Source organism: Sus scrofa, chromosome 7 (assembly GCF_000003025.6).
Source record: "Sus scrofa isolate TJ Tabasco breed Duroc chromosome 7, Sscrofa11.1, whole genome shotgun sequence".
Classification (NCBI taxonomy): Eukaryota; Metazoa; Chordata; class Mammalia; order Artiodactyla; family Suidae; genus Sus; species Sus scrofa.
In genome coordinates, this window is record NC_010449.5 from 7,999,715 (window position 1) to 8,024,175 (window position 24,461).

At 42.7% G+C, this 24,461-nt stretch overlaps 1 protein-coding gene across 1 annotated transcript in view; it reads right to left on the minus strand.

Moving 5' to 3' along the window:
* The window catches only part of NEDD9 (neural precursor cell expressed, developmentally down-regulated 9), a 286,512-nt gene that overhangs the window by 192,673 nt on the left and 69,378 nt on the right, over window positions 1-24,461 (minus strand). The window lies entirely within an intron of this gene.

A 24,461-nucleotide genomic window follows, 5' to 3' on the forward strand; every position in this document is an offset into this window, starting at 1 on the left:
TTGATGCGATGCTTTCAGCTGCAATCCTCATTTGTATTTTAACGTAAATGAGTTTCAGATCCTTCTTGAGAGAAAGTTTTGGCTGGGAAACTGTGGACGGTTCTGGGCCCAGAGTTTGGGGGCAAAGGGCTTGGGGAGTAGAATGGGGGAGGGGAAAAGGAAGGAGGTGGCAACGGGCACTCACCTTCACTTCCTTCCCATGGCTGCAGGGAGCCAGGAAACAACCAGCCACCCCCTTCCTGAGCCCCGGGCTCCTAAGATGCTCAATGAAGAAGAAAAGAAGGTCTGGTTTTATAACTTTGCATGATCCATGCTTGATTAGATTCTTGTGTGAATTGCGCACCTGGATGGTTACCTTAAATCCGCATTTCCTTAAAAGGGAAACTCCCATCTGCACGTGGACCGCTTGCCCTTGGTGTCGCTGTTGCTGGGCTGGTTCAGCCATCTCCAAGCCAGAAAAGGTCTGGGGGCAGAGGGGAGCTACAAGGTAGGGCAGGGAGAACTGTGCACTTGAGATTCAATTTCGTAGAAGTAGGGAGAAGACAAAAGCGGAAGGGAGGAAAGTCATCACTTACTAAGGTCTGCTTCGACATTTCTTGCGAAGCTTCTCTCAGGGGCTCCTCGTCCCCTCCGGTTCTCCCTGCGGTCTCCAGGGTAAGAGATCAGCCCAAATGGTGAACACACCTCCTGCCAGGTCGTTTATGAGGTGGCAGTGATCACTAAGATTCATCAAGCATATAGCGCATGCCAGGGGCTTTACGGGGACGCCTTCCGGTAGTAGTCTCAAGACCTTAGGAGATGGGTCTCATCCACGTACTCACTTCCAGATCAACAGCGGAACCCTAGAGATTCTAAGTCACTTGTCCAGAATCAACGGTAACACGATTCAAACGCAGGCCACTGGTCAAAATCACCTGTTTAGCCGTTATGGGATTTTACCTTTTGCTGAGACAGGAAAGGCACAAAAATTATACCTGCTCTGGATATAACTTCCCCCTAAATTAGTGTTTGAAGTCGTCAGGTTCCTTATTTTTTTTGCTTTTTTTTTTTTCAATCCCTGAAGGCATCCTCCTTTACTTAAGGTACCTGTGGCCCTCCTGTACTGTATACCTCATTACACTACCCCCTGTTTTCTGAAAAAATTACCCAATGTCATTTGCTCATCTGTACCCATCTATGCCCTCTAGGCATAAATGCATTTTCGGACTTTTTATCTCTACCTATAAAGAAGTGGGTTTTTTTTTTTTTTTTTTTTTTAGAATTTTCAGCTATCAACTCAGGGATAAAAAGATGGATTTGTCCGTTGACTCGGGTTTTGCAATGTCCTGGGCTGGTAACTGGTTGGAATATCTAGATGTAAGGACGCTTTCTCAGGGATTTCCTGCTTATCTGGAGAGCCTGAGCGCCAGAACCAATCACTGGAAATCTGACCTCTGGGTGACGTGAGGTGTAGGAACAAATGCCCTGCCTCCTCAGCTTTGGGGGCTATGATTCTGAGACATCGAGGCTTAGCATATCTGCCCGAGCATTCGTTCCTTCATTCATTCATCAAGTAGGCATGGTTGCTTCAGTTGGCACCAGGGGCACTCTGATTACCAAGACAGACATTGTTCTTGTTGCCACAGAGCTCACAACGCAGAGTAGGAGATAGATATTAAATAAGAAACTGCAGGGGAAAATGGGCAGATTTCATCTCCCATTGGTTCTTCATTTCTCTTCCTTTGTTACTCCACGGATATTGTTACTTTTTCTCCCTCCTTTCTGCCCCAACTCCCAGTTGCCATGTATCCAGACTTTCCTTCCTCCCTGGTGCCAATATCCCATGGTGGACGCCTCTATCTCACTTTGCCTTGCGGATGATTATTCTGTTTGGTCCAGCTTACTGCCAGCCAGAAAGCCCATGGCTCGTGGCCCATTTTTCTCTGCTATGAGCCTTAGGGTCATTCCAAGTACAAAGGATCAGGAACAGTGACAAGAACAGGAAACAGCCTTTGACCAACCTCAGCGCATCCATTAACTAATTCATTTATTCCTTCACATTCATATTCATTACATAGCTGCTATCTGCCAGGAACTCAGGTAGAGGAAGGAAAAACCGTTTCTGCAGAATAAGAAAACAAAGAAACTATACATTTACCAAGGCAAGCAGCCATGGGATTGGGCAGCATAAAAGTCACTGGTGCCTTTACCAAGAATAATTTCAGTGACGTGGAGCGATGAGAAGCCAGGCGGTGTGGACTGAGGAGGAAAGGGAGGTGAGGAAGTAAGTAACAGTCTGAGTTTGGAAACAATTCTTTTGGGATTCCTAGCTATCAAGAGGCAGACATGGGTAGGATGGCATTGGAGAGCGAGATCAGAGAAGAACAATGTTTACCTTTTTTTTTAAGATGAGAAGCCCTAAAAGCATAATTATATTTACAGATCTATTAGAGCACAGAGAAGAAAGCAGATCACTCTGCTCGGGTAAGCAGAAAAAGTTTTACGCAAGGAGATAATGTTAAGCTCAGTCTTAAGAAAGAGTAAAACTTTTCCAAAGGAAGAAGGCCTTGCATGCAAAAGGAGCTTGTTAGCCAACACACAACGGCGTGTTTGGAACATGGTCAGCAGCTCACTGCATGGAAAATTTTACTTCTGGACCCTGTTAGAAGGAAGGAAAACCCATCCAAGACCTTTCTCTACCTTTTATCTTTGCTTTCAGTTTTGTCTTTAAAATAATTGGCTAGGTCAGATTAAGTCTCTTCCAGTAGTAAAATCCATAGCTAACAGTGATTTGCCTTAACTGTTTTGTTAGAATGATAGCCATACTCCCCCCAGGGAATATCCCACCATGGCTTTTTCCTAAAATTATGCTTTATGGTGTGAAGCTTTCCCGGAGGCTGGAGGCTCAGCCGAAAGTAGCCCACTTAGGGAAAAAAAAAAATCATGAAATATTTTTGAAGTCTTATTGTGTTTTGCCTTAAAAGTTCATGTGCATCCTATTCCTTAATACATTTGACACGGTGGCTACTAACGTGTGTTATTATTTACTAACACCCCAGGAAGATAGGCCAGCTTCACCCTTTAGATTTAAGTATTTCTACACATAAACTCCGAGCAAGGCAGAACGTCCCTGTCTGGCTTCCATTCCCTAGACTTTTTTCCTTGCCCACTCCCTGCCGGCTTCATAGAAGTAGAGAGTCTGAGCGCCAGCTCTTTGCACGAGTGAAATATGATGGAACCTGGGGATACAGAGGAAGGGAGCTTTAAGAGTACCTTAACTGAGTTAATGGATCTTTATAAATATCCTGGGCCAGAGGGAATCAAGTAATTGCATTATGAGCCTTAGGATCTTAGCTATTCATGTATCATATTATTCACATCCACTTGGGTGTATGAATTTTCTTTATGGAAGAGTATGAGATATAAAATCCACATAAAGTTGCCTGAAAGGAAAAAAAAAAAAAAAAAAGACACACATTAATTGGATTCTTGGCAAAAGGCTGAAAAAATGTCCCAGACGGATGGAGCAAGTTATTTTTAGACAACGTTGCCCTAAAATATGTTGGTGCCTCTGTGAATGAGTTCATAACACATGCTAAAAACTCCTTTGGCCTGATCCTTTAAAAAAAAAAATAAACCTCCATTTTCCCTTTTTATTACATAATAAAATAAAATGAGCCGTCTCCCAGTGCCGTCTCCTGGAAGCATTCCTCTGTTGAAATTTCTTTTTATCTGCGTCCACCTTCATGTTTCCCTTCATATGAGCCCCCCTCCCCCTTTTTTTTATGTGCCCTACTTTCGTAACCTAAAGACATTAATAGAAATTTAAGTTCTTTCCATCATTCATTTAGTATTTTAGTTGTCCCCATTTTTCACCCATGAGCTCACCCTAATGACTCATCAGATTTCCTGCACTTCAGCCCTCTGCTCTTTTTCTAATGAAAAAGTTGGGGACTAACACTTTATATGGCATTGTCCGGGGAAGATTAAGCCCCTGGTAGTTACGGAGATTTGGCTCTGTGATAAGAGATCCGCCAATGATTAGAAGACCTCACCTACTTGCTCTTAAAATGGAATTCGTCCAGATGGTGCCAATGGGAATTAAAGGACTGCATGGTCCCAGAGCAAACACAATGCCTGTCTTCTGGATGCTCTTAATCTCAGAGGTAAATGAGGGAAATAGGGCTTTCTGAGGCCTGGCCACACATTCCCTTGGTGATTAGAGTACCAAATACTCATGATTTAAAGTGACTAGTTATCAGATACTAGAAACATCTTCTAAATCATTAAAGGATTTAAAGCTCTGCTTGATGGTCCCATGTTATTGAAATTAAAGAGTTTTAAAGTTATCTATTCTATTGCTGAGGCTGCATCTACAGAGGCTTTCAATAATCTTGGACATAGAGGTCATTGGAAGGAGATACATTTATTCTAGAAAGCACAAAAATGGATATGGATATGTTTCCTTAGAGAATCCTGTTTACTTTGCTTACAGAACCGCTACTGAGTACATCTTGGTCAAATTTCAGAAACGCTATGCAAACAGGTGTACTTACAGCGCTTCCTTCTTTATGTTTCTAGCAGCCTAGAGTTGGACATCAGAGTTAAAATAGAGTCTTGCTTTTAAGGGCTAGGAAAATCCAGAGCCCCTCTGCACCCACATGATCTTGCCCCTTAAATTATTCCCTATAAAACTTTCTGATGACAGAGACAATACATTTCCAGTCTTTAGGTGCAAGCTCAAATCTCTGATAAAATGCACATAGTCTAGTGGAAACTTTTATTTTTTTTTTAGGGCCGCACCTGCGGCATATGGAAGTTTCCAGGCTAGGGGTCAAATCAGAACTGCAGCTGCTGGACTGCACCACAGCCATAGTCACTCTGGATCTGAGCCAGGTCTGTGACCTACACCTCAGCTCAGGGCAATACGGGATCCTTAACCCTCTGACCTAGGCTAGGGATCGAATTTGCATCTTCATGAATACTAGTCAGGTTTGTAACCTGCTAAGCCACAACAGGAATTCCCAAACCATTCCTTATATTGTTATCTTTCATTTTGACTTGAATGTAAATGAAGGTTCTGAGAGATTATAACTTTGAGTGGAGAGGAGAGCTGGGGTCACTGAGTTGCTGTCGCGTGATAATGAGGAAAGATAGGACAAGAGTGGAAATGAATCAATTCTGGACTTGGCTTAATTCAACACAGTTGTGCATGGGATGGCCTTGCTCTCAGTCATGAAACTCGAGCAAATCCTTCAAAAGGAGGAGCTTCCCAACTGTGAGCGCTTTTTTTTGGAACTAGGAGTGGCAGATACAATGTCCTGGAATCTAGGATCTGCTCCCTTCTCTGGAGGCCCTGTCTGTGGGCATCATCAATCTATGTCCATGTGGGCGAAGAGAAATGACTTCTTTTCAGAAATCTGAGGTATTTGTATTTCATTTTGGAAGCAGAGTGATGCAAAAACTTCCAGTCAAGTCATAGAGTTTGCATGTAGAGTTTTCTTAAGATGTCTTGTCTGGTTTTGCTATCAGGGTAATATTGGGCTTTGGTGCAACGAGCTGGAAAGTGTCCCCTTCTCTTTTCTTTTTTTGGGGAAAGTGTATGGAAGATAGGGATTCTTTAAACATTAGTAGCATGCACTAGCGATACCACTGGATCTGGGTTTTTCTTTATGGAAAGTTTTTTGATTACTACATTGTAGAGAAAAAGAAAGTAGATTCGTGGTTTTCTGATGACCACCAGGTAATGGCTGACTGCCTAGTAACTGCTAAGGGGCTGAGGGTTTCTTTTTTTTAGAGTGATGAAAATATTCTAAGATTAGATTGTGGTGATGGTTGCACAACTGTGTGAATATATTAAAAACACTGAGTTGTTCACTTGGAGTAAGTGAACTCTACCGGAGGTGATTTATATTTTAGTAAAGCTGTTTCAAAAACAGGTATTAACTTGCTTCACTTAGAATAATACTAAGTCAGACAGAGAAAGGCAAATATCACATGATATCACTTATATGTGGAATCTAATAAAAATGATCCAAGAGGATTTATTTATAAAACAGAAACAAACCCACAGGTTTCCAAATCAAACTTATGGTTACCAAAGGGGAAACTGCGGTGGGGAGGGAAAAATGTGGAGGAAGGATTAACACATACACACTACTATTTATAAAACAGAAGACTAACAAGGACCTGCTGTATAGCCTATGCAATGTTCTATCAAATCTTATACGGGACAAAAGAATGGATATATGTATATGTATAACTGATTCACTTTGCCGTACACCTGAAACTAATGCAATATTATAAATCAACTATATTCCAATAAAATTTAAAAAATTTTTAAATTAAAAAAATTCAAAAACAAGTACTGATCTTATTCATCTCTACTCTTTCTATTTTCAGCATATTATTAATTTCGGCCACTTTTCCTTCTCTCAAATTTCTTCAGGTTTGCCCTTTTTTTTCTAGCTTAAGTTGTAAATTTAACTTCATTTGTTTTCATTTTTTAAATTAGTTTACTTAAAGTTATAATACCTTTTAAAACATTTTAGCTACATCTAAGAATTTTAAAGTAATATTTTTAATCTGTTGTAAATATTTTGTAACTGCCCTACTTTTCTATGTTGCTAAAATTATAGCTTCCAAACACATAAACTATATGAATATTTTGCAATGGCTATTGTGATTTTTGTTTTTCCCCATTAGTTATTCAGGAGTACATGTAAAAGCGCTTTTTTTTTTTTTTTTCCTGTCTTTTTAGGGCCACACCCTCAGCTTATGTAAGTTCCCCGGTAGGCGTCAAATCAGAACTGCAGCAGCCGGCCTACACCACAGCCACAGCAACAGCCAGATCCGAGCCTCATCTGTGACATACACCACAGCTCACTGCAATGCTAGATTCTTAACCCACTGAGCAAGGCCAGGGATCGAACCCGAGTCCTCATGGATGCTAGTCAAGTTCGTTACTATTGAGCCACAATGGGAACTCCGTGTAAAAGCGTTTTAAATATGTGTTTGTATTTACTATCTTTTGGTAGCTTTTTATTTCTGTTATTATGTAGTACCCAAATTTATTTTTATTAGTGTGTTGTGCCTGAAATTCTATTTTGTCTAATACTGACATTGTTACACAAATTTCATCAGTTATTAATTGAATGATACCACTTTCCCCATAACTTTCGATCTCTGCATGATTGTGTTTTTGATTTTGTTTAATGTTTCTTATGAATAGCAAAAGGCTGGGTTATTCATCTCATTTATCAGACCAATTTATTCTTTTTTCATTGTTATAATCACTTACGTATTTGCACTTATTTTTACTACCTTATTTTTTAATATCTATTTTTGTTGGATTTAAATATATATATGTATATATATACACACACATACATACTTCTATGCTCTTTTTGTATAAAGTTTCTGTGTTTTTGTTTTTGTCACTGTTGCCTAAATACTCTCCACACATCTCTTCTATCTACACTGTTGGTTTAGACGTATTTCTATTATTTTAATTTTATTATTTCTACTATTTTAATTGCTATCTCTAATCTTTGACTATAATATTTTTTCCAAAGTCGAAATTATGAAATTTCAGAATGTTACAAACTCCCTGTGCATATTAACCTACTCTTTAAACAACCACTTCCTGAAGCTTTTTTTTTTTTTTTTTTTTGTCTTTTTGCCATTTCTAGGGCCGCTCCCGAGGCATATGGAGGTTCCCAGGCTAGGGGTCAAATCGGAGCTGTAGCTGCCGGCCTACACCAGAGCCACAGCAATTCAGGATCCGAGCCGAGTCTGCAACCTACACCACAGCTCACGGCAAAGCCGGATCGTTAACCCACTGAGGAAGGGCAGGGACCGAACCCTCAACCTCATGGTTCCTAGTCAGATTCGTTAACCACTGCGCCACGACAGGAACTCCCCTGAAGCTTTTAAACTTCCCCTCAAATTGCTGACGTGACATTAAATCAATCAACATGTTTTGTTAATATTATGTTTACCACTCTTTCTTGTAGCCCATGCTCTCCCTTGGGTACTTTTTTTGTAGCTTAAATACATCCTTTAATATTTGCTCTCATAAGCATCAACTGATGGTAAACGCTATTACTCTTTCTTTATGAATCTAAAAATAGCTATATTTCTCTTCTTTTTGTCTTTTTTTTTTTTTTTTTTGTCTTTTTTTGCTATTTCTTGGGCTGCTCCCGTGGCATATGGAGGTTCCCAGGCTAGGGGTCGAATCAGAGCTGTAGCCTCCAGCCTATGCCAGATCCACAGCAACGCGGGATCCGAGCCGAGTCTGCAACCTACACCACAGCTCACGGCAACGCCTGATCCCTAACCCACTGAGCAAGGGCAGGGACCGAACCCGCAACCTCATGGTTCCTAGTCAGATTCGTTAACCACTGCGCCACGACGGGAACTCCCTTTTTGGCTTTTTAATGATAGTTTGTCTGGGTATAAAAATCTAGACTGAGATAATTTCACTTAGCATTTTCAGGATGTTATTCTTTTATCTTCTGATATCTACTGTCATCTGTCAGTCCTTTGTAATTAACCTTTTTACTCTAGTCATTTTAAAGATGTTTACTACTCCCTTTGTTCTGGATGATCTGTAGTCTTGCTGCATTTGTTACCTTAGAGTAATTAATATTTATTTATCTCTCTGTGTCCTTAGACTTAGTTTTTACTCTGAAGACTCATTTCACTCTTCAGTTCTTCAAAAACATTAGCAGATATATCTTCAAATATTGTCTTTCTATCTTTCTGGAAAAGTTTCTATCTTTCTAGAAAATTCTATTAAATAAATTAGACATTTCCATTTATGCTCTAAGACTCTTAACTGTTTTGCCATTTGTTTTGTCTTTTTATGATGCAGTCTAGTAAAATCTTCAGGGATATCTCCCAATTACTTAGTTCTGTATGGTCTAATTGTCTATCAAAACATTTTTCAATAAATATGTTTTCCATGTCTAAAATTTTTGTTTCTTTTTTATCTACCTATTTTGTTTAATTTCTTCCTGCTTTTGCTTGCCAATTTTGTGTTCTATTTTTAGTGGCATTGCTCTTTCATTTATCTTCTTTATCATCCTAAAAAGTGCTGTCAGGCTATCCTTATACTTCAATTTTATTTGGCTAAATATATATTCTTCCTTATATTAATTTATATTGGTTATCTGTCTTAGCATTCTTTTCTTAGTTTTTGGTATCATAGTATCTAGGTTCATTTTGAGAAGGAATTGAGTTTTTGTTTTTTTCCCTTCTTTGCTTATCACTCTCTCTCTAGTTGTTTTTATGATTGCCTCCATCTGGCTTCTTAGGGCTTGCTGACCAAACAAGTCTTATGTTACAGGTTTGGAGCTGACATGCCTTAAGGATTATGGCCTCGTGGATTAAAGTTTATGGCCAATCTGGTCATAGAGCCAGCAGTTAACCTTTTGGTTCCTGGAGATGAGGCTGTTTTTATGTCCGACCAATTCAAAGAGGCAATATTCCCAGACAACAACTAGCAGAGCTTTTCTCAGCCTTTACTACTGCTACTATTTTTTTTTGCTTTTTAGGGCCACAGTCATGGCATCCACTGCAGGGGTCGAACCAGAGCTACAGCTGCTGGCCTACACCACAGCCACAGCAATGCTAGATCCGAGCCACATTGCAGTGGATGGCAACGTTGGATCAACCCACTGAACTAGGCCGGGGATCAAACCCACATCCTCATGGATACTAGTCAGATTCATTGCTGCTGCACCACAATGGGAACTCCACTACTACTTTTTTTTTTAATAAGGGGACGTTCCACCCCATTCTCCAGCTAGAGTCCTGTTGCCACTTCATATAGAGTAATTTTAATTACCATAACCTCAGATGAATGAAACTCCCAAATGTCTCTGCTTGCTTCCTGTCCCAGAAGCAGGCCCAGATCTTTGTCCCTTATGCTACTGATTGCCTTGCTTTTCTGGTTGGCAAACCTGTTCCATGTAAATGCTTATTGTGTTTTAAACCTATTTATATAGTTTTACTTATTTATTTACACTTTGTCTATCATTGTACTTATTTGAAGTGGGGGCGGTTGTGTATAAAAAGCATGTACTTACTAATAAAATCTTGATGCTGCCTTTGGGTGATTCCTGCTTAAATACAATTTCCAAATTGATTTTAAAATACTTTGAAGCCAACTGAAATAGACACTTGCTTAATGCTATCTTAAATTTTAGAGCAGTGTTGTCCAATAGCAATAAAATGCAAGTCACGTATTTTCTAGCAGCCACACTAAAATATTTTTCAGAAACAGGTAAAATGGGAGTTCTTGTTGTGGCTCAGTGGGTTACAAACCTGACTAGTATCCATGAGGATGAGAGTTCAATCCCTGGCCTTGCCTAGTAGGTTAAGGATCTGGCGTTGCCCTGAGCTGTGGTGTAGGTCACTGATGCGGCTTGGATCCCCCGTTGCTGTGGCTGAGGTGTAGGCTGATCCAACCCCTAGTCTGCAGCTCCAATTTGACCCCTAGCCTGGGGTTTCATATGCTGCAGCTGTGGCCCTAAAAAAATAAACAAAACAAACAAGCAAAACAAAACAAAAGGTAGAATGAACTCATAATATATTTTGGTTAACCCAATATATACAACATGCTATCATTTTTAAATAAAATTAATAAAAATTACTAAGATATTGGTTTTTTTTATACTAATTCTTTGAAATCTAGTGTGTATTTTATACTTATAGGAGCTACATTTCAGATGCTCAATAGCCACATATGGCTAGTGGCTTGCACACTGGATGGTGCAAATTTACAGTATTTATAAAATAATTGTAAATCTAATAACCACCACTTTGGATTTTTAAAACTTTTTTGTTCCAAGAATTTCATTAAGTAGTTAAGACACATGGAGAAAAATTTAGATGGCTTCAAAAGCTGTTTGGTCCCCTATATTATACTTGTTATCACACTGTTAGTATATTTGCAGAACTCGTCTTTGCTTCTTTTTCTGAACTGAGGGAAAGCAGCAAAAAGCCTTAGGTGTACAAATTTATAATAGAAATAAGAACATTGAGGCTTTCCATCCTGAAAAACTAGTTTCTGAAAAACCAACATTTTTATTTTTTTCTGAGTGACATAAAACGGAGATAAGTTTTGAAATGGTCATTACATTAATTACCTAATGAATTAATTAGTTTAAACTCTACTTTCTAACTAAAAATTTAGCATTTGAAAGTGCTGGTAAGAACTAGAAAAGAGTCAGAAATGTAAAGTATGATGGAGTTTTATGAGCTTATATGGGTTTTTTTTCAGTTAAGATTAATTTTTAATTCCCTCCAGACAAAGGATATTTTTTTCCTTTTTTTTTTTTTTCCTTTGTCTTTTCAGGGCCACACCTGTGGCATATGTAAGTTCCCAGGCTAGGGGTTAAATCAGAGCTGCAGCTGCCGGCCTAGGCCATAGCCACAGCAATGCCAGATCGGAGCCATGTCTGCCACCTACACCGCAGCTCATGGCAATACCGGATCCTTAACCCACTGAACAGGGCCAGGGATCAAACCCACATCCTCATGGATACTAGTTGGGTTTGTAACTGCTGAGCCACAATGAGAACTCCCCTAACAATGATTTTTGATAGTCTCTTTCCAGTCTGATACCCCAGGTATCTCAGGCAGCAGGTAGATCTGTTTGGATGTAAGAACTCCTTCTTCCCTGTGTGGGTACTAACAAACCTTGCAACTTCCCAGAAAAGTAATCCTTCCAAAGTACTTGGTTATGTTGTTAAATCACTTGTTGTCCAAGCCCTGGGACTACCTTCTCTCAAGACCTCTAAGCACCCTCCTTTGTAAAATTGTTTATTTTTACAGCTTAGACACATTGATAGTTCATCAACCTCCTGATTTTATGCCCAATCTTTAGACATGCTAATTTGTCACATCTTTCGAAATCCCCTCCTTCTTCAGGAGTGGTTTCCCCCAGTAATTCTTAATCACGTCATATTTAATGAGAACAATACCAGTAATCATATTGTTACACAGCCCTTTTCTCTCTGGAATCTCCAAATGGTTTCCAGATTGGTGGAGGGTCAGTTTTCAAAAGCTCCTTGCGAAGAAAGAAGGGGAGGGGATTAGTTCCCAATCAAGGTAGTGGGGGGTGAGACTTAAGATGGGACTGAATCCCTCTCTCCATGTCATTCAGTCCACCTGTGCTGTAACACTTCCACCCTGACCAAATGTTCCAATGAGCTGAAATGCACCTATCTGGCAGGGATTCCTCTTATGCTGCCTGGGGACCTGTCATGCTGTCATCACAGCTGGATATGACAGGTTCCAGGAATTCAGAAATTGTTCTTGACATGGCAGGAAGCATTTTTACGCCTGAGCATTACGAATGTGTCATTTCCTACGTAAGTAGTAAGTAGCACTGCCCCACCTCCAGCTCTTTCTATCTTAGTTACCATGGTTTTTTGTTCCCTACGGCACGTATCACCACATAACGTATTATGTACTTGTTAATTTTCTGCCTCTGCCCCTAGCATGTAACCTCCATGAAATCCCTAGCTTTGGCTGTTTGGTTCACAGGTATGTTTCCTGCCCCAGACACATAACAGGAGCTCAGTTATTTATTTATTTATTTATTTATTTTGCTTTTTAGGGCCACTCCCATGGCATATGGAGGTTCCCAGGCTAGAGGCTGAATTGGAGCTGCAGCTGCTGGTCTACATCATAGTCACAGCAATGCCAGATCCTTAACCCACCGGGCAAGGCCAGGGATAGAACCTGCGTCCTCATGGATGCCAGCAGATTTGTTTTTGCTGAGCCATGACAGGAACTTCTCAGTAAATCTTTACTGATTGAAAGAACGAATTTACATGCAAGAACTGTGCCTTCTTTGAAACAGTGACGTGGTGTTAGGGAAGCCTAGATCGAATCACAGCACTGTGGTCTGTGAGCTGTGAGATCTTGAGCAAGGTCTCTGGCTTCCAGGTGTCTCAGGTATGAAACGGAGTGAGGGTATGGACCTTAGAGGTCGACTGAAGATTAGATGACGTCAAATGCTCCGCCAAGCCCGGGACCTGACCTGCAGCAAGAACTCAACAACGGGTGGCGATTTGGGGAATGTGCATTGCTATTCCAGTGGCTGCTCATCTGGAAAATGGTTAGAACTTAGAACCCTCACTTCAACCACAGAGGTTTCAGCCTCAGGGCTAAGTTACATTCCTTCAAGGATCAAGGCAAAGACTGGGCCTGTCACGGGTCCCAGGGCCTCCAGCGCAGCAGAACGTGCTTAGAGGTTTTCCAGCACATCTCAGCAGTCTTCCAGAATATCTTGTCCCACACACAGGGACCACAGGCTGGCTTCATACCGAAGCCCAGTGGGAACAGTTGCTAAGAAGGGGAGGGGGCTCATAATACATCAGAGCAGGTAGCTTTCAATAAACAGAAAAGGAAAATTTTAGTTCAGCTCCCCTCTGGCTGGGGTTTATCAAGTTGGCTTTACTGAAAGGTGCTTTGACCTTATTTTGACAGGGTGGGAAAGGGGGGGGGGCAAGAAAGTCCGGGGTGAGAGCCTTCTTAGACACCCTAGTGCTGAAACAGCACTCAGAGGAGGCAACAGCTGACCCATAGCTCGACCCCCCATCTTTGGAGAGAGAGATGGCCCGGCCCTCCTGCTTCTCCCCCGGTCCGCCTGGAGGAGGCATACCTCTGAAAGCCAGTGAATGTCAAGTGTCTAATCTTATCTGCTTCTCAAAGCACAGAAAGAAACACTTTAGCAATCATTTAAAATAAGCAGCACCGCAAAAATGCAATATTAAGCTGATAAGCATGCCTGAAATCTCCAGGATCACTTTGAACAAGCTAATCATGTAATAAATGAGATAAGGGTGTGAAAAGCCACTTTGGAGTTGTCTGCACCTTTTTGCATGTGAGCTATTGTTATCATTACCAATACTCCAGCTATATTTTTCAGATTAAGGAAAGGGAGGTAAAAGCCTTCAGAAACAGGGTGAGTGTGCAAATAAAGATTTCTATTAAAACACATCCGTGCACGCATGGGTGTGCTTGCACATGTGTGTGTGCACATACATGTACACATGTGCATGCACACTGCCTCTGCAAAGCTCTCATTCCCTCCGGACTCCTGGACAGAGAGTGGTCAGGCAGAACCCTGACCCTCCAGACGGCCCACTCCCAGCTGTGGCCTCAGCTGCCCCTCGAGGCAGGAGGCTAGGAATGCCCTCCCTCTGGCCCCCAGGCCATCCCACCTACCCAGTCATGGGCTCCAATGCCAGCACCTGGGCAATTCTTCCCAGGCATGTCACGTGATCTGCACTCTCCTCTCTCTAAATGTCAGCGACATGTATGTGCTATCCCATTTTTATAATCGGAAGTCTGTTTCTGTAACTGAAAAGTGTGGAACAAACCACTGCCCTCAAGAGACTCCCCTCCCTGCTTCCCACCCCCAACAAGGTAGGGGCGCAGGGGGTGGTTCTTGCCCAGAGGGACATAAATCCTCACACTCGCTCCTCCTCTGATGGAAGGTCTCGGCGAGGCCTCCCTAGGTCTGGGCTGTGTTCTACTGGACCAAAAAGCAGCCTTTTGGAGCTTCTGCAGGGCTTCCTGCAGCCATGTGTGATTTGCCAGTCCTGACTGATCCACGGTTTCTGAAGCAGGGATCAGGGGTCCAGAGGGCAGCCTGGAGTCCCTCTGAGGGTGAGCAGCATTGGGGGGGGGGAGGGCCGATGACACTGGACACGCCACTGTACGTTGACGTAAAGCACGAGCTCCGCAGGATGGGGGGGGACACTGCATTGGGGTGGGGTGCCCTGCGTTGTATTCAGAAAACATGCTTACTCCTGGCTATTGAACTGGATCCCATGTTTTCCCTTTAAGAGTGGCTGTTTCTGGAGGACGTGCGTGTGTGCATGTGTGTGTGTGTGGGGGGTGATCCTTCTGTGGCCCACGCTGGAGACCCCCAAGGAGACTGTACTTCAAAGTCCCTCCCAGATGCCGTGTGGGCAAAACATTCATTGAGCACCTCCTCTGTGCCAAGCAGCGTTCTGTATAAATGAGTCAGTTCCCACCACCCAGGAGGTCACAGGCTGCCAGGAAGCCAGAGGAGATAAAGAAGGTGCTGGGTGCACTGTGGGGGGGGGGGCGGGAGGGGGCGGGGGCTGATAGCTCCAATTTAGATGAATAACATGATTGCAACACGGATGCGAAAGCTAATTATAGAAAAAAATTCCTCTCTCCTGGAGTATAAACAATTTCCTGTAACTACTTTATTGAGAAATCTAATCTCATGAGGTTTTTTCATTCGGCCCCTTTTCTGGCTGATTGGTTTCTCGGGGTTGTGTGTGTGTGTGTGTGTGTGTGTGTGTAACTGTTATTGAGGTTGCCATACCCAGGGCCTGCTCAGAAGAGACTTGGCATGGCATGAGCCCCATGTCCCTTTTTCTCTTCCCCAAGCCCTTTCAGGGCTCACACATCCCTACACACACTGGACACATACAAACACAACCCAAATACCACAGCACACACACACACACCCCGTCTCACACACGACATACACACCATACACACACACATCACCCATAACATGACCGTGGGGAGAGGGGACACCGGCTAGCTATTTCTCCCCTCTAAGACATGTTATGGCCAAGAGCAGCCTCCTGGGGGGTTTCTGAGATCTGTTCTTATTCCTATTCACATCTTTACATCAAAATGGACTGGGAACAGAATAATTCTTATGACTCCATTGGAAAGTACATAGGAAGTCAAGTTTTTTTAATGTCTTTTTCCTGAAGGTTAAAATTAAGGGAAGAAGTGTGTATGTGTCATTCTCACCGTCGAAACAGTGAACAAGAACATACTGTCCTGCATGGGGAAATCGACGCAACGGTATATGCAGTGGCAGCTGTAGTGGATTCACTTTGCTGTGCATCTGTAAGGCAACCATGCTTTTACACATTTAAAAAAAATAAAATAAAAAATAAAACTAAGGCAGGAGGAGGCTGAGCATCACCCCCCTGGGCTCCGCTGGGATGGGCTGTCTGGATATTTCTCCCTCACCACAATTCCCAGTTTATCCCCGGGTCACCTTTCTCTGCCACCTGGGGAGCCGGCACAGAGGTGACTTCAGATGCTCTTCTCTCCCCTGCCCCGACTCTAACCCATTTTCCTCAGGCTTCTCTCCCATTGTCCGGCCTCTGGCACTTGAGCCATTTCCCCTCCTGAAAAGGCTCTAGGCCTCCCAGTCTCCTGGCTCGACTCACCGTCATTCCCTTACCTGAAAGAGTAACCCCTTCTTGTCACCCCTCCACCTGCATTGAGCCCTACCCCTTCCGGAAAGCATTGCTGAGATTCCTTCTTCTTGACGAAGCCTGCCCTATCACTTGAGCCGAGACGGCACACTTCTCAGCTTGGACAGGACTCACTGTCCTCAAGTGGTGCTGATCTCATTCATTTATTTGGCAAATAGCTGTTGAACAGCTAGTATGTGCTCAATAAACACGGCACTCCGCGTGGGGGATACAGCGATGAACAAAACACAAAGCCTTCTTTCCCGTCACTGGTCCCCAGATGGCTTGTAAGTTCTTTGGAGGGGAAGACTGGGTCTAACACTTCTTTGTACCCCCCAGAAGGTAGTAAGAATTCAGTGAATTTGCTGGACTGATTAACTAAGGCAGTCATTCTTTCTTTCACGCAATGGCACAAGGAATTTGAGTCAACACTACAAATGACCCTTCTGAATAACCCGAGCCGAATGTGGAAAGAAGAGGAATACATTTCGTTCTTATTAAAAACATCGTGTGATTGTTTTCTGTAGCAAACATAAAATTCCAGTTTTATCAAATACATCTCTGAGAAATACCCCAGTCCCCAAGGCAGACAGCAGTTGTAAACAAGTCCTCTTCCTACTCAGAGACTGTGGAATTCCAGAGCCTGGCTGGGGGAAGAGCCGGTTCTCTTCTCCCTTCCGGGATGGAAGCTTAGCCCAGAAGGCATGTGTGCGTTTAGACCCTCTGGGGGATGCCTAGTAAAGACGGGGAGTCAGCTCAACCACAAACCACTAGCAGAGGGGCTGAAAAACAGTCAGACGGGACTCGGGGGAAAGGAACACCACTGCTCAGTGACCTAGAATCTGGATCCTAGAAGCCAAATTATGGTTAGACACATTGCTTCATCACTGACCTTGTTGCTTGACACACACATTCTCGTGTGTACACTGTGTCTATTTCTAACCAGTTCCTCTTTTCCACCAACAGAGTTTATACTAAAAGGTGGCAAACGGCACGTATACTGGCATTTTTCTACAGCTTGAGACTCAATCAAGACTCCTAATACTTTAAAAGAAAAACAAATGACACCAGCTATTTCCTTCCTGCTAACTACACAACTTTAAAGGAACACTGAGGTTTTGTTTATGAAAATACACTAATGATTATATAACCAATGCGATCTATATTCTCACCATATTTTCTTACAATTAAAATTTTCAGCCCTCATGTAATCTCCCTTAGGCTTTGTGGTTTCTTTGACACGCTGGGAAACTTTCACACTTACCTGAAGGTTAGCATCTTAATGTGTCAGGACATGAGGAGTTCCGCGCTGATGAGGAAGGCTACATAGAATAGGCTTCTCATCTTAAATCAGCATTAGATCACAGGCTTCTGGGGACCCCAGGACATCAGGTGACCAGAGTGATGGAGCAATAGCAGCCCATGAATCACATGATGGCTCGGGAGGAAACTGAACAATTTTCCTGTCTGGCTGAGATGGCTAATGCCCAGGCTGGGAAAAAGCCCTGTCCTGGGCAAACGTGGGTTTCTGGAGAAGCCATCTGTTTATATGGCTAAACAATAAACGACCGTCTTTATACTGTGCAAACCACTATTAGAGCCTTACTAACTGATCATAGGTTTGATTGACTAAAGAGGAGTCTCATGGTTTATAGCGATGACGTCCATGGATATTGGGGATGGGCCAGAAGAACTTCGACTCAGTTCTTGTGCACCATGCATTCCTTTCTGCTCTTAACCTCAGCGAGAGCTGTGCTATGGGCTGAATGTTTGTGTGCCTCCAGATTTATATGTTGAATCCCTAACCCCCAAAGGGATGGTATTTGGAGGTGGGACCTCAAGTGGTGGTTGGGTTTAGATGAGGTCATGAGAGTGGAGTCCCATCATGGGATTAACGCCCTTACAAGAGGAAGCTGTTTCTCCAGCATGTGAAGATGATGTGAGAAGGCAGCCATCTGCAAGCCAGGAGGAGAGCCCCACCGGGCACCAAATCTGCCGGCAACTTGATCTTGAATTTCCTAACCACCAGAACTGTGGGAAATAAATGCCTGTTGTTTAAGCTGCCTAGAGTGTATTATTTTGCTACAAACTAAGACAAGTTGTTCATACTTGTTGAAAAGAAAATTGCTCATATCCATTCTTTTAAACACACTACCCTCTTTTCTCTTTATCCACTTAACAACTGCAATATTTAATTAGTATCCTTTCATATACTCTCCTTTTATCTTTTTATCTGTCCCACCATCCTTTTCCCCCTGGTTGCCTATCTTTTCTGCTTTTACATCATTATCTGGATGAATCCTACTGCATGAATGTCAAGTCTCAGCTCAGGTAGGTCTCCTCCTATGAGGCCTTCTCTGCCTTTCTCTCTTTCACCCCCAGCCTGGATTCAGGGCTGATTCTACACACTCCCACTGTGCCCTGTGGTGGCTCCTACCCAAACCTCTATTCCTCTGTGTTTTGTTTTTTTGTTTCTTTTTTGGCCTTTTTGTCTTTTTTTTTTTAGGGCTGCACCTTCGGCATATGGAGGTACCCAGGCTAGGGGTCGAATTGGAGCTGCAGCTGCCAGCCTACAGCCACAGCAATACCAGATCCGAGCCACGTCTTCGACCTACACCACAGTTCATGGCAACGCCAGATCCTGAACTCACTGAGTGAGGCCAGGGATCAAACCCGCAACCTCATGGCTCCTAGTCAGAATCATTTCTGCTGCACCGTGATGGGAACTCCTGTTCCTCTGTGTTTTACTCTTACAAGCCAGCTCTAGACCGACTTTCTCATTGAAGGCAAGAGCATGTGCTGAGCTCCAGGAGTAGAACCTAGAGCGGAAGGCACAGAACATGCTGGCTGAGTGAAAGATGTTTTCCAGTGGAATCCTTGAAACAGAGATTTAAGTTGCTGATACAAAGTGGGGTCAGTGTGCAGGAGGTGGGGACAGTCACACCAGGCAAAGGCTAGCGAGCAGTCTGGGATTTAGTGCGGGTTTACAAGTCAAAGTGGGGCCTCAGCCATTGCTGGAATTGTTGACACTAAGTCAGCGAGGTAACAGAGGAGTCTGTAACGGAACTGGATTGCAGAAGCCCAGATGCAGGATCTCAGGAAGGGATGAAGTTCAGTGTGGAGGGTCGGAGACTGTAGAATTTGTACCCACTTGAACAACGTCCATGGTTAAACTGTGTCCCCTCAAAAGATGCTGAAGTCCTAATGCCTAGTACCTGTGGATATGACCTTATTTGGAAATAGGCTCTTTGCAGATGATCAAGTTAAGATGAGGTCATGAGGTTGGGCCCAACTGGCGTCCTTATAAAAATGGAAAATTTGGACCCAGACACAGATACATAAAAAAGAGATGATGTGAAGACACAGGGTGAAGGCTGTCAGCAAGCCAAGGAATGCCTGAGGCTGCCAGGCGCTGGTAGAAAATAATAGAACAGACGCTCTCTTCCTGCCCTCAGAAGGATCACCCCCCCACGCGCCAGACACCTCAATCTCAGTGTTCCAGCCTCTAGAACTGAGAAAATAAATTTCTGTTGTTGAAGCCACCCAGGTTGTGGTACTTTGTTAATGACAGTCCTACGAAGCTAGTGCACAAACTCCACCAGACTCTGGATTACTTGCAGATGAGGGCTGGGAGTTATTAATACTGGAGTCTCTAAGCACCTGGCATACTAGCTAGATGTTTGCATAAATCTGTGGATTAATTCACCATGACAGAGACTTGATGTGCCCTCTAAGGCAGGCTTTTCTCAGAGCTTAAGCTGGGGGAGAGAGGCTAAAAGGGGAGAAAAATGAGAAGCTAGAATTGGCACACAGCAGAATTTTGTCCAAGCTTTTACTGTCATTGCCCATCCCGCACCCCCAAATCACGACACCTCCTTCTCTGTCCAGAGGCCCCAGAAAGACTCCTAGATCCAAGAAGCCCATTTGTGTTTAAAGCCATCTGCTAACAAGGATGAGTGAGAACATGATGTCCTCGCCCTGTGTCCTGCCCCAATTCCTACCCTGGGGTTTAGCTACCCCACAATTGCATAGGGAACTCTTGTTTCTTATTACTTAAAGGTTAACTTGAAATTCATTTCTGATGAGAAAAGTAAGAAAACTCTGGACAGCTGTGCTTGGGGTAAATGTTTTACCTTATGTTAGCTTCCAATTCCAGAAACTTTGAAAACTACAAAACTGGAGTGATGGATTTATGTGGTTCCTTGACCAATACAGATATTTGTAATAATAATAATAGAGCAAAAGATAGCACAACCTCAGAATTTTTTCCCTTTACTCAGCTGAAAATTAGGCCAGACAGGCAATTACCAAGGTTTTGCCATAATATATAATATGTGTATACCACATTTATGGCAATTTCGTATTACATGGTTATGATTCTGCATTTTCATCCAATCATCTTATTAGTTTTGGTATTTTTATGTGGTAGATGACTACAAGCTAAAAGTCAAGTGAGAAAGGCACTGATGGAGAAATAAAACACAGACTCAATAAAATAAGGCCCACTTAAGAATGTGGCCGTCATTACAAAAGACCGCAATTGGGGGTGTGGACAATGAACTCTTGAAGACTGGGTAAATGCTAAGACACCAAAGTGAGAAGCACCACTTCCAATTCCATTTTTATTGCTCTAATTCTGAAATTCATTCTACTACCATACACAATCATTCCTCATTCCTCTTTTTCAAGCACTGTGGTTAGATGGCTTTGTGAGTGCTAGTGTAATGATCTACACATTTACCTAAAAAAAAAAAAAATCAAGAGAGGAGAGTAATATGTTAAAATAGAATTGACAATGTCTTTAAATATATTTTTTAGACCCTAGAGAATGCCACTGTATATACTGGCATGTTATTAGAGGGAAATGAAACTGCTCTATTAAATTCTAAAAATAAACTTGGATCCATTTTTACAGCTCATTCAACTGATTTTGTAAGTTATGAGTCATTTGTTGCTTTTGGTGTTTGATGGCATTTACTTGAAGCTAAACTGAATCCTATTTTGGGTATATAAGCAAAGAAATGATGGACTATAGTAAAGCAGCCTGCTGTTCAGATTAAAAAAAAAAAAATCCCTAGTAGTGTTTGGTCTATCTTTTCTTTTGCCTTCTTTCCTCTTTCTAAATTCCTGAATTTCCTTTTTTTTTTTTTCTTCTGGAGCTGAAGTTTTGTTTTCTTTCGTTTATTCTTTCTCACTTGCTCTAACTCCCCCCCCCTTTTTTTTCTGGAGTTAATGTAAACCATCACCAATGGGAAGCCTGAAGTTTTCCATCTTGAGGATAAATGCCACTTAGCCAAGCAAGTCTGAAGGTAAAATTCACCTTCTTAATCCTATTCTAAAATGCGGGATTGGTAGAGAGAAAAGCTCTCTACTTTTTTTCCCCAATGTAGGAGAAAGCGGTCATGTGAAGTATATTAAAACTGAAGGGTCTAGAAACCACTTATTGGCACCAAAATGCATATGTAAGTTATCATCTATTATAATTGCATATTGGACCATAAATTCTGACTTTGAGAACCAAAAATCAGCATGCATATATTCTGACCCACCAAAGAGGAGTAAATGACAAATGTAACTTCTTTTCTATAATCACTAGATAGAGTGAGCTAGTTAAATTCAGGATATGGGACCATTTATTCCTGCTCTGTAGCTTTAATGTCTAGCTCACGATAAGGCTTCAAAGGTCAAACTGAATCAAATTAAAGGAGTAAACCCTTGATAAAATCAAATCTGTATCTGCCTGTTGGAACAAACTTTTCTTTCCTACTTTCCTTGAATTCTGGGGAATTCCTTGTAATCTTCAAGTAACTTGATCCAGAGCCTAGGCACTTGATTCTGGTCTTTCATTTTCTTATCACTTTCTGTAAACGCTGAAGAAACTACTGATTCTATGTTGCCTTCGCAAACAGAGCTTGTATATGCCCTATATAGTGGGGGTTTAAGAAAACCAGCTCAATTCACAGTGGCAGTTATGATCAGAGTAGCTACTGTGGTCAGCCAGACTGGATCTCAGAGAGTCATTTTCTTTTTCCAGAAACATAAACGCATTCTTGAGCATAAATCATTGTATGGCTTAAGGCCACAACTGGATTTCTCAACTGTCTTCTCTTGGGTGCAGCGCACGTGCTGGAATGCCACGGCCCGAATTCTTGATCCTCTAGGTATGGCCAGAACACTACTCCAGGTCGCTTAGGAATTCCTGGCTGTGCTGAGACACCCAAGTAGTCATGTGAGAGATGGAAGTCAAACATGTGTTATAATGGGGTGTCCAATTCTGTGCAGAGTCAGAATCAGAGTGATCCCCAAATCAGGATCCTGCTTGACCACTGCTCCCTGTGGGCTATTTGGATACTTTTAGGTGATAACAGAACCACCTATAGCCTAGCTGGATAGAAAGAACATGAAATTTCGAGGCAGCCAGATGTAACTAAAAATTCTGGCTCCAACATTTAGTATGCGATCTTGAGTAAATTACTTAAACTCTTTGAGCACTAGTTTCCACACTTACAAATTAGAAATTATATTTATTTTGTGAGTTGTTATTTCAGACTAAATGAGACTGTATCAAAAAAGTTTTCATTACAATTCATAGCATACAGCAAACACCAAATAAAAGATAGCCCTTCTTCCCCTCCCCTTCCTCTTCCTATTCTTCCTATTTTTCTTTTTATTATTTTTATTCTGTATTTAAGAATGGAGCAAATACTCAGCACTCCTCCTGCATGGAACCAGGTATGATTCCGGATGCTGGCCGTGTGTGTGTGTGTGTGTGTGTGTGTGTGTGTGTGTGCGCGCACACTCATGTTTGTGTAAGAGCAGAGAAAGGGCAGGGAAGGTGACAGAATTTTAAAGGCAAAGATATTATCTCCTACAACCCAGGGCCTGAATCCCCAAGTCTCTCCCTCACAGTTAACACTCCTCGAGCCAGAGCGGATGACCTGCTGTTTTGATATGATTGAGAACTCGGCAATCTCTCCAACCCCCGTGCCCTGGGTGGGATATGGAAAGAGAGAGGCAGTATCTTTCTAAAGGCTGGTCCTGTGCCCTCACAAAGACCACTCTCAAGTTCACAGGCAGGGGGTGGCTGGCCTCCAGTCATTCTTCACTCCGCTCTAGTCCTCTTCTGGGGAAAGTAGGGCCACCCAGAAGCTTGTTGCCAAAACATTATCAGATGCCTAAGTGCACGTGGTCTGAGGTGTGCATGGACTGTTAAAGGCTTGGGGGCCTGGCTGCTTCTTTTTTATGTTCCCAGAGCAGCCCCTGCTCATTGTTGGGCCAGTCCCGTGGCCTGCAAAGGATCAGGGTGAATATTCCAGACCAAGATTCCACTCAACTAGAATGGAGCAGGGATCTGTGAGCCCGTTCTTCCTGCGTCCAGGCTCTTTTGTTCTGAAGACAGATGAGGAGCGTGAAGGCTCTCTTCTGCCTGTGATGAGGCATCCAGGTGATAGAAAAGAAAGCCAGAGAGAGAGGCTGGGGCAGGGGGCCAGGAACTGCTTAGTGTTGACTTGGTGGTGAGCCACGTGGTGCAAGGCCTTGAAGGCTGCTTCATTATTCCAAACACTGGGACAAGAAATAATCAAGAGGAATTAATGCTGCAAAACTTGACCGACAAGAGAAACAGCAGCTTGGGCAACCTCGCTGTCTGTAACCAGATCACCAGACTTAACATTTGAGAAAGAGGTGGATAAGCTCAAAGCTAGAAAAACAAAGTGCGGAGTTCCCGTCATGGCGCAGAGGAAACAAATCTGACTAGGAACCATGAGGTTGCAGGTTCAATTCCTGGCCACGCTCAGTGGGTTCAGGGTCCGGCGTTGCTACGAGCTGTGGTGTAGGTCGCAGACACGGCTCTGATCTGGAGTTGCTGTGGCTCTGGTGCAGGCTGGCAGCTACAGCTCCGATTCGACCCCTAGCCTGGGAACCTCCATATGCCGCAGGGGCGGCCCAAGAAATAGCAAAAAAAAGACAAAAAAAAAAAAAAAAAAAAAAAGAAAGAAAGAAAGAAAAAGAAAGTGCCTACCATTCATCTATTTATCTAGTGAAGATTATTTACTAAACAGCTATTACGTGCAAGGCATTTAGCTAAAAGTTGAGGTTATAATGGCTAACAAATCAGATACAGACCCCGCCTGCATGCTTATAGGCTCTGATATGGGCTCCTGTGGCCTAGATGAGTGAACATCCATTTATATAATAATGTTTCAG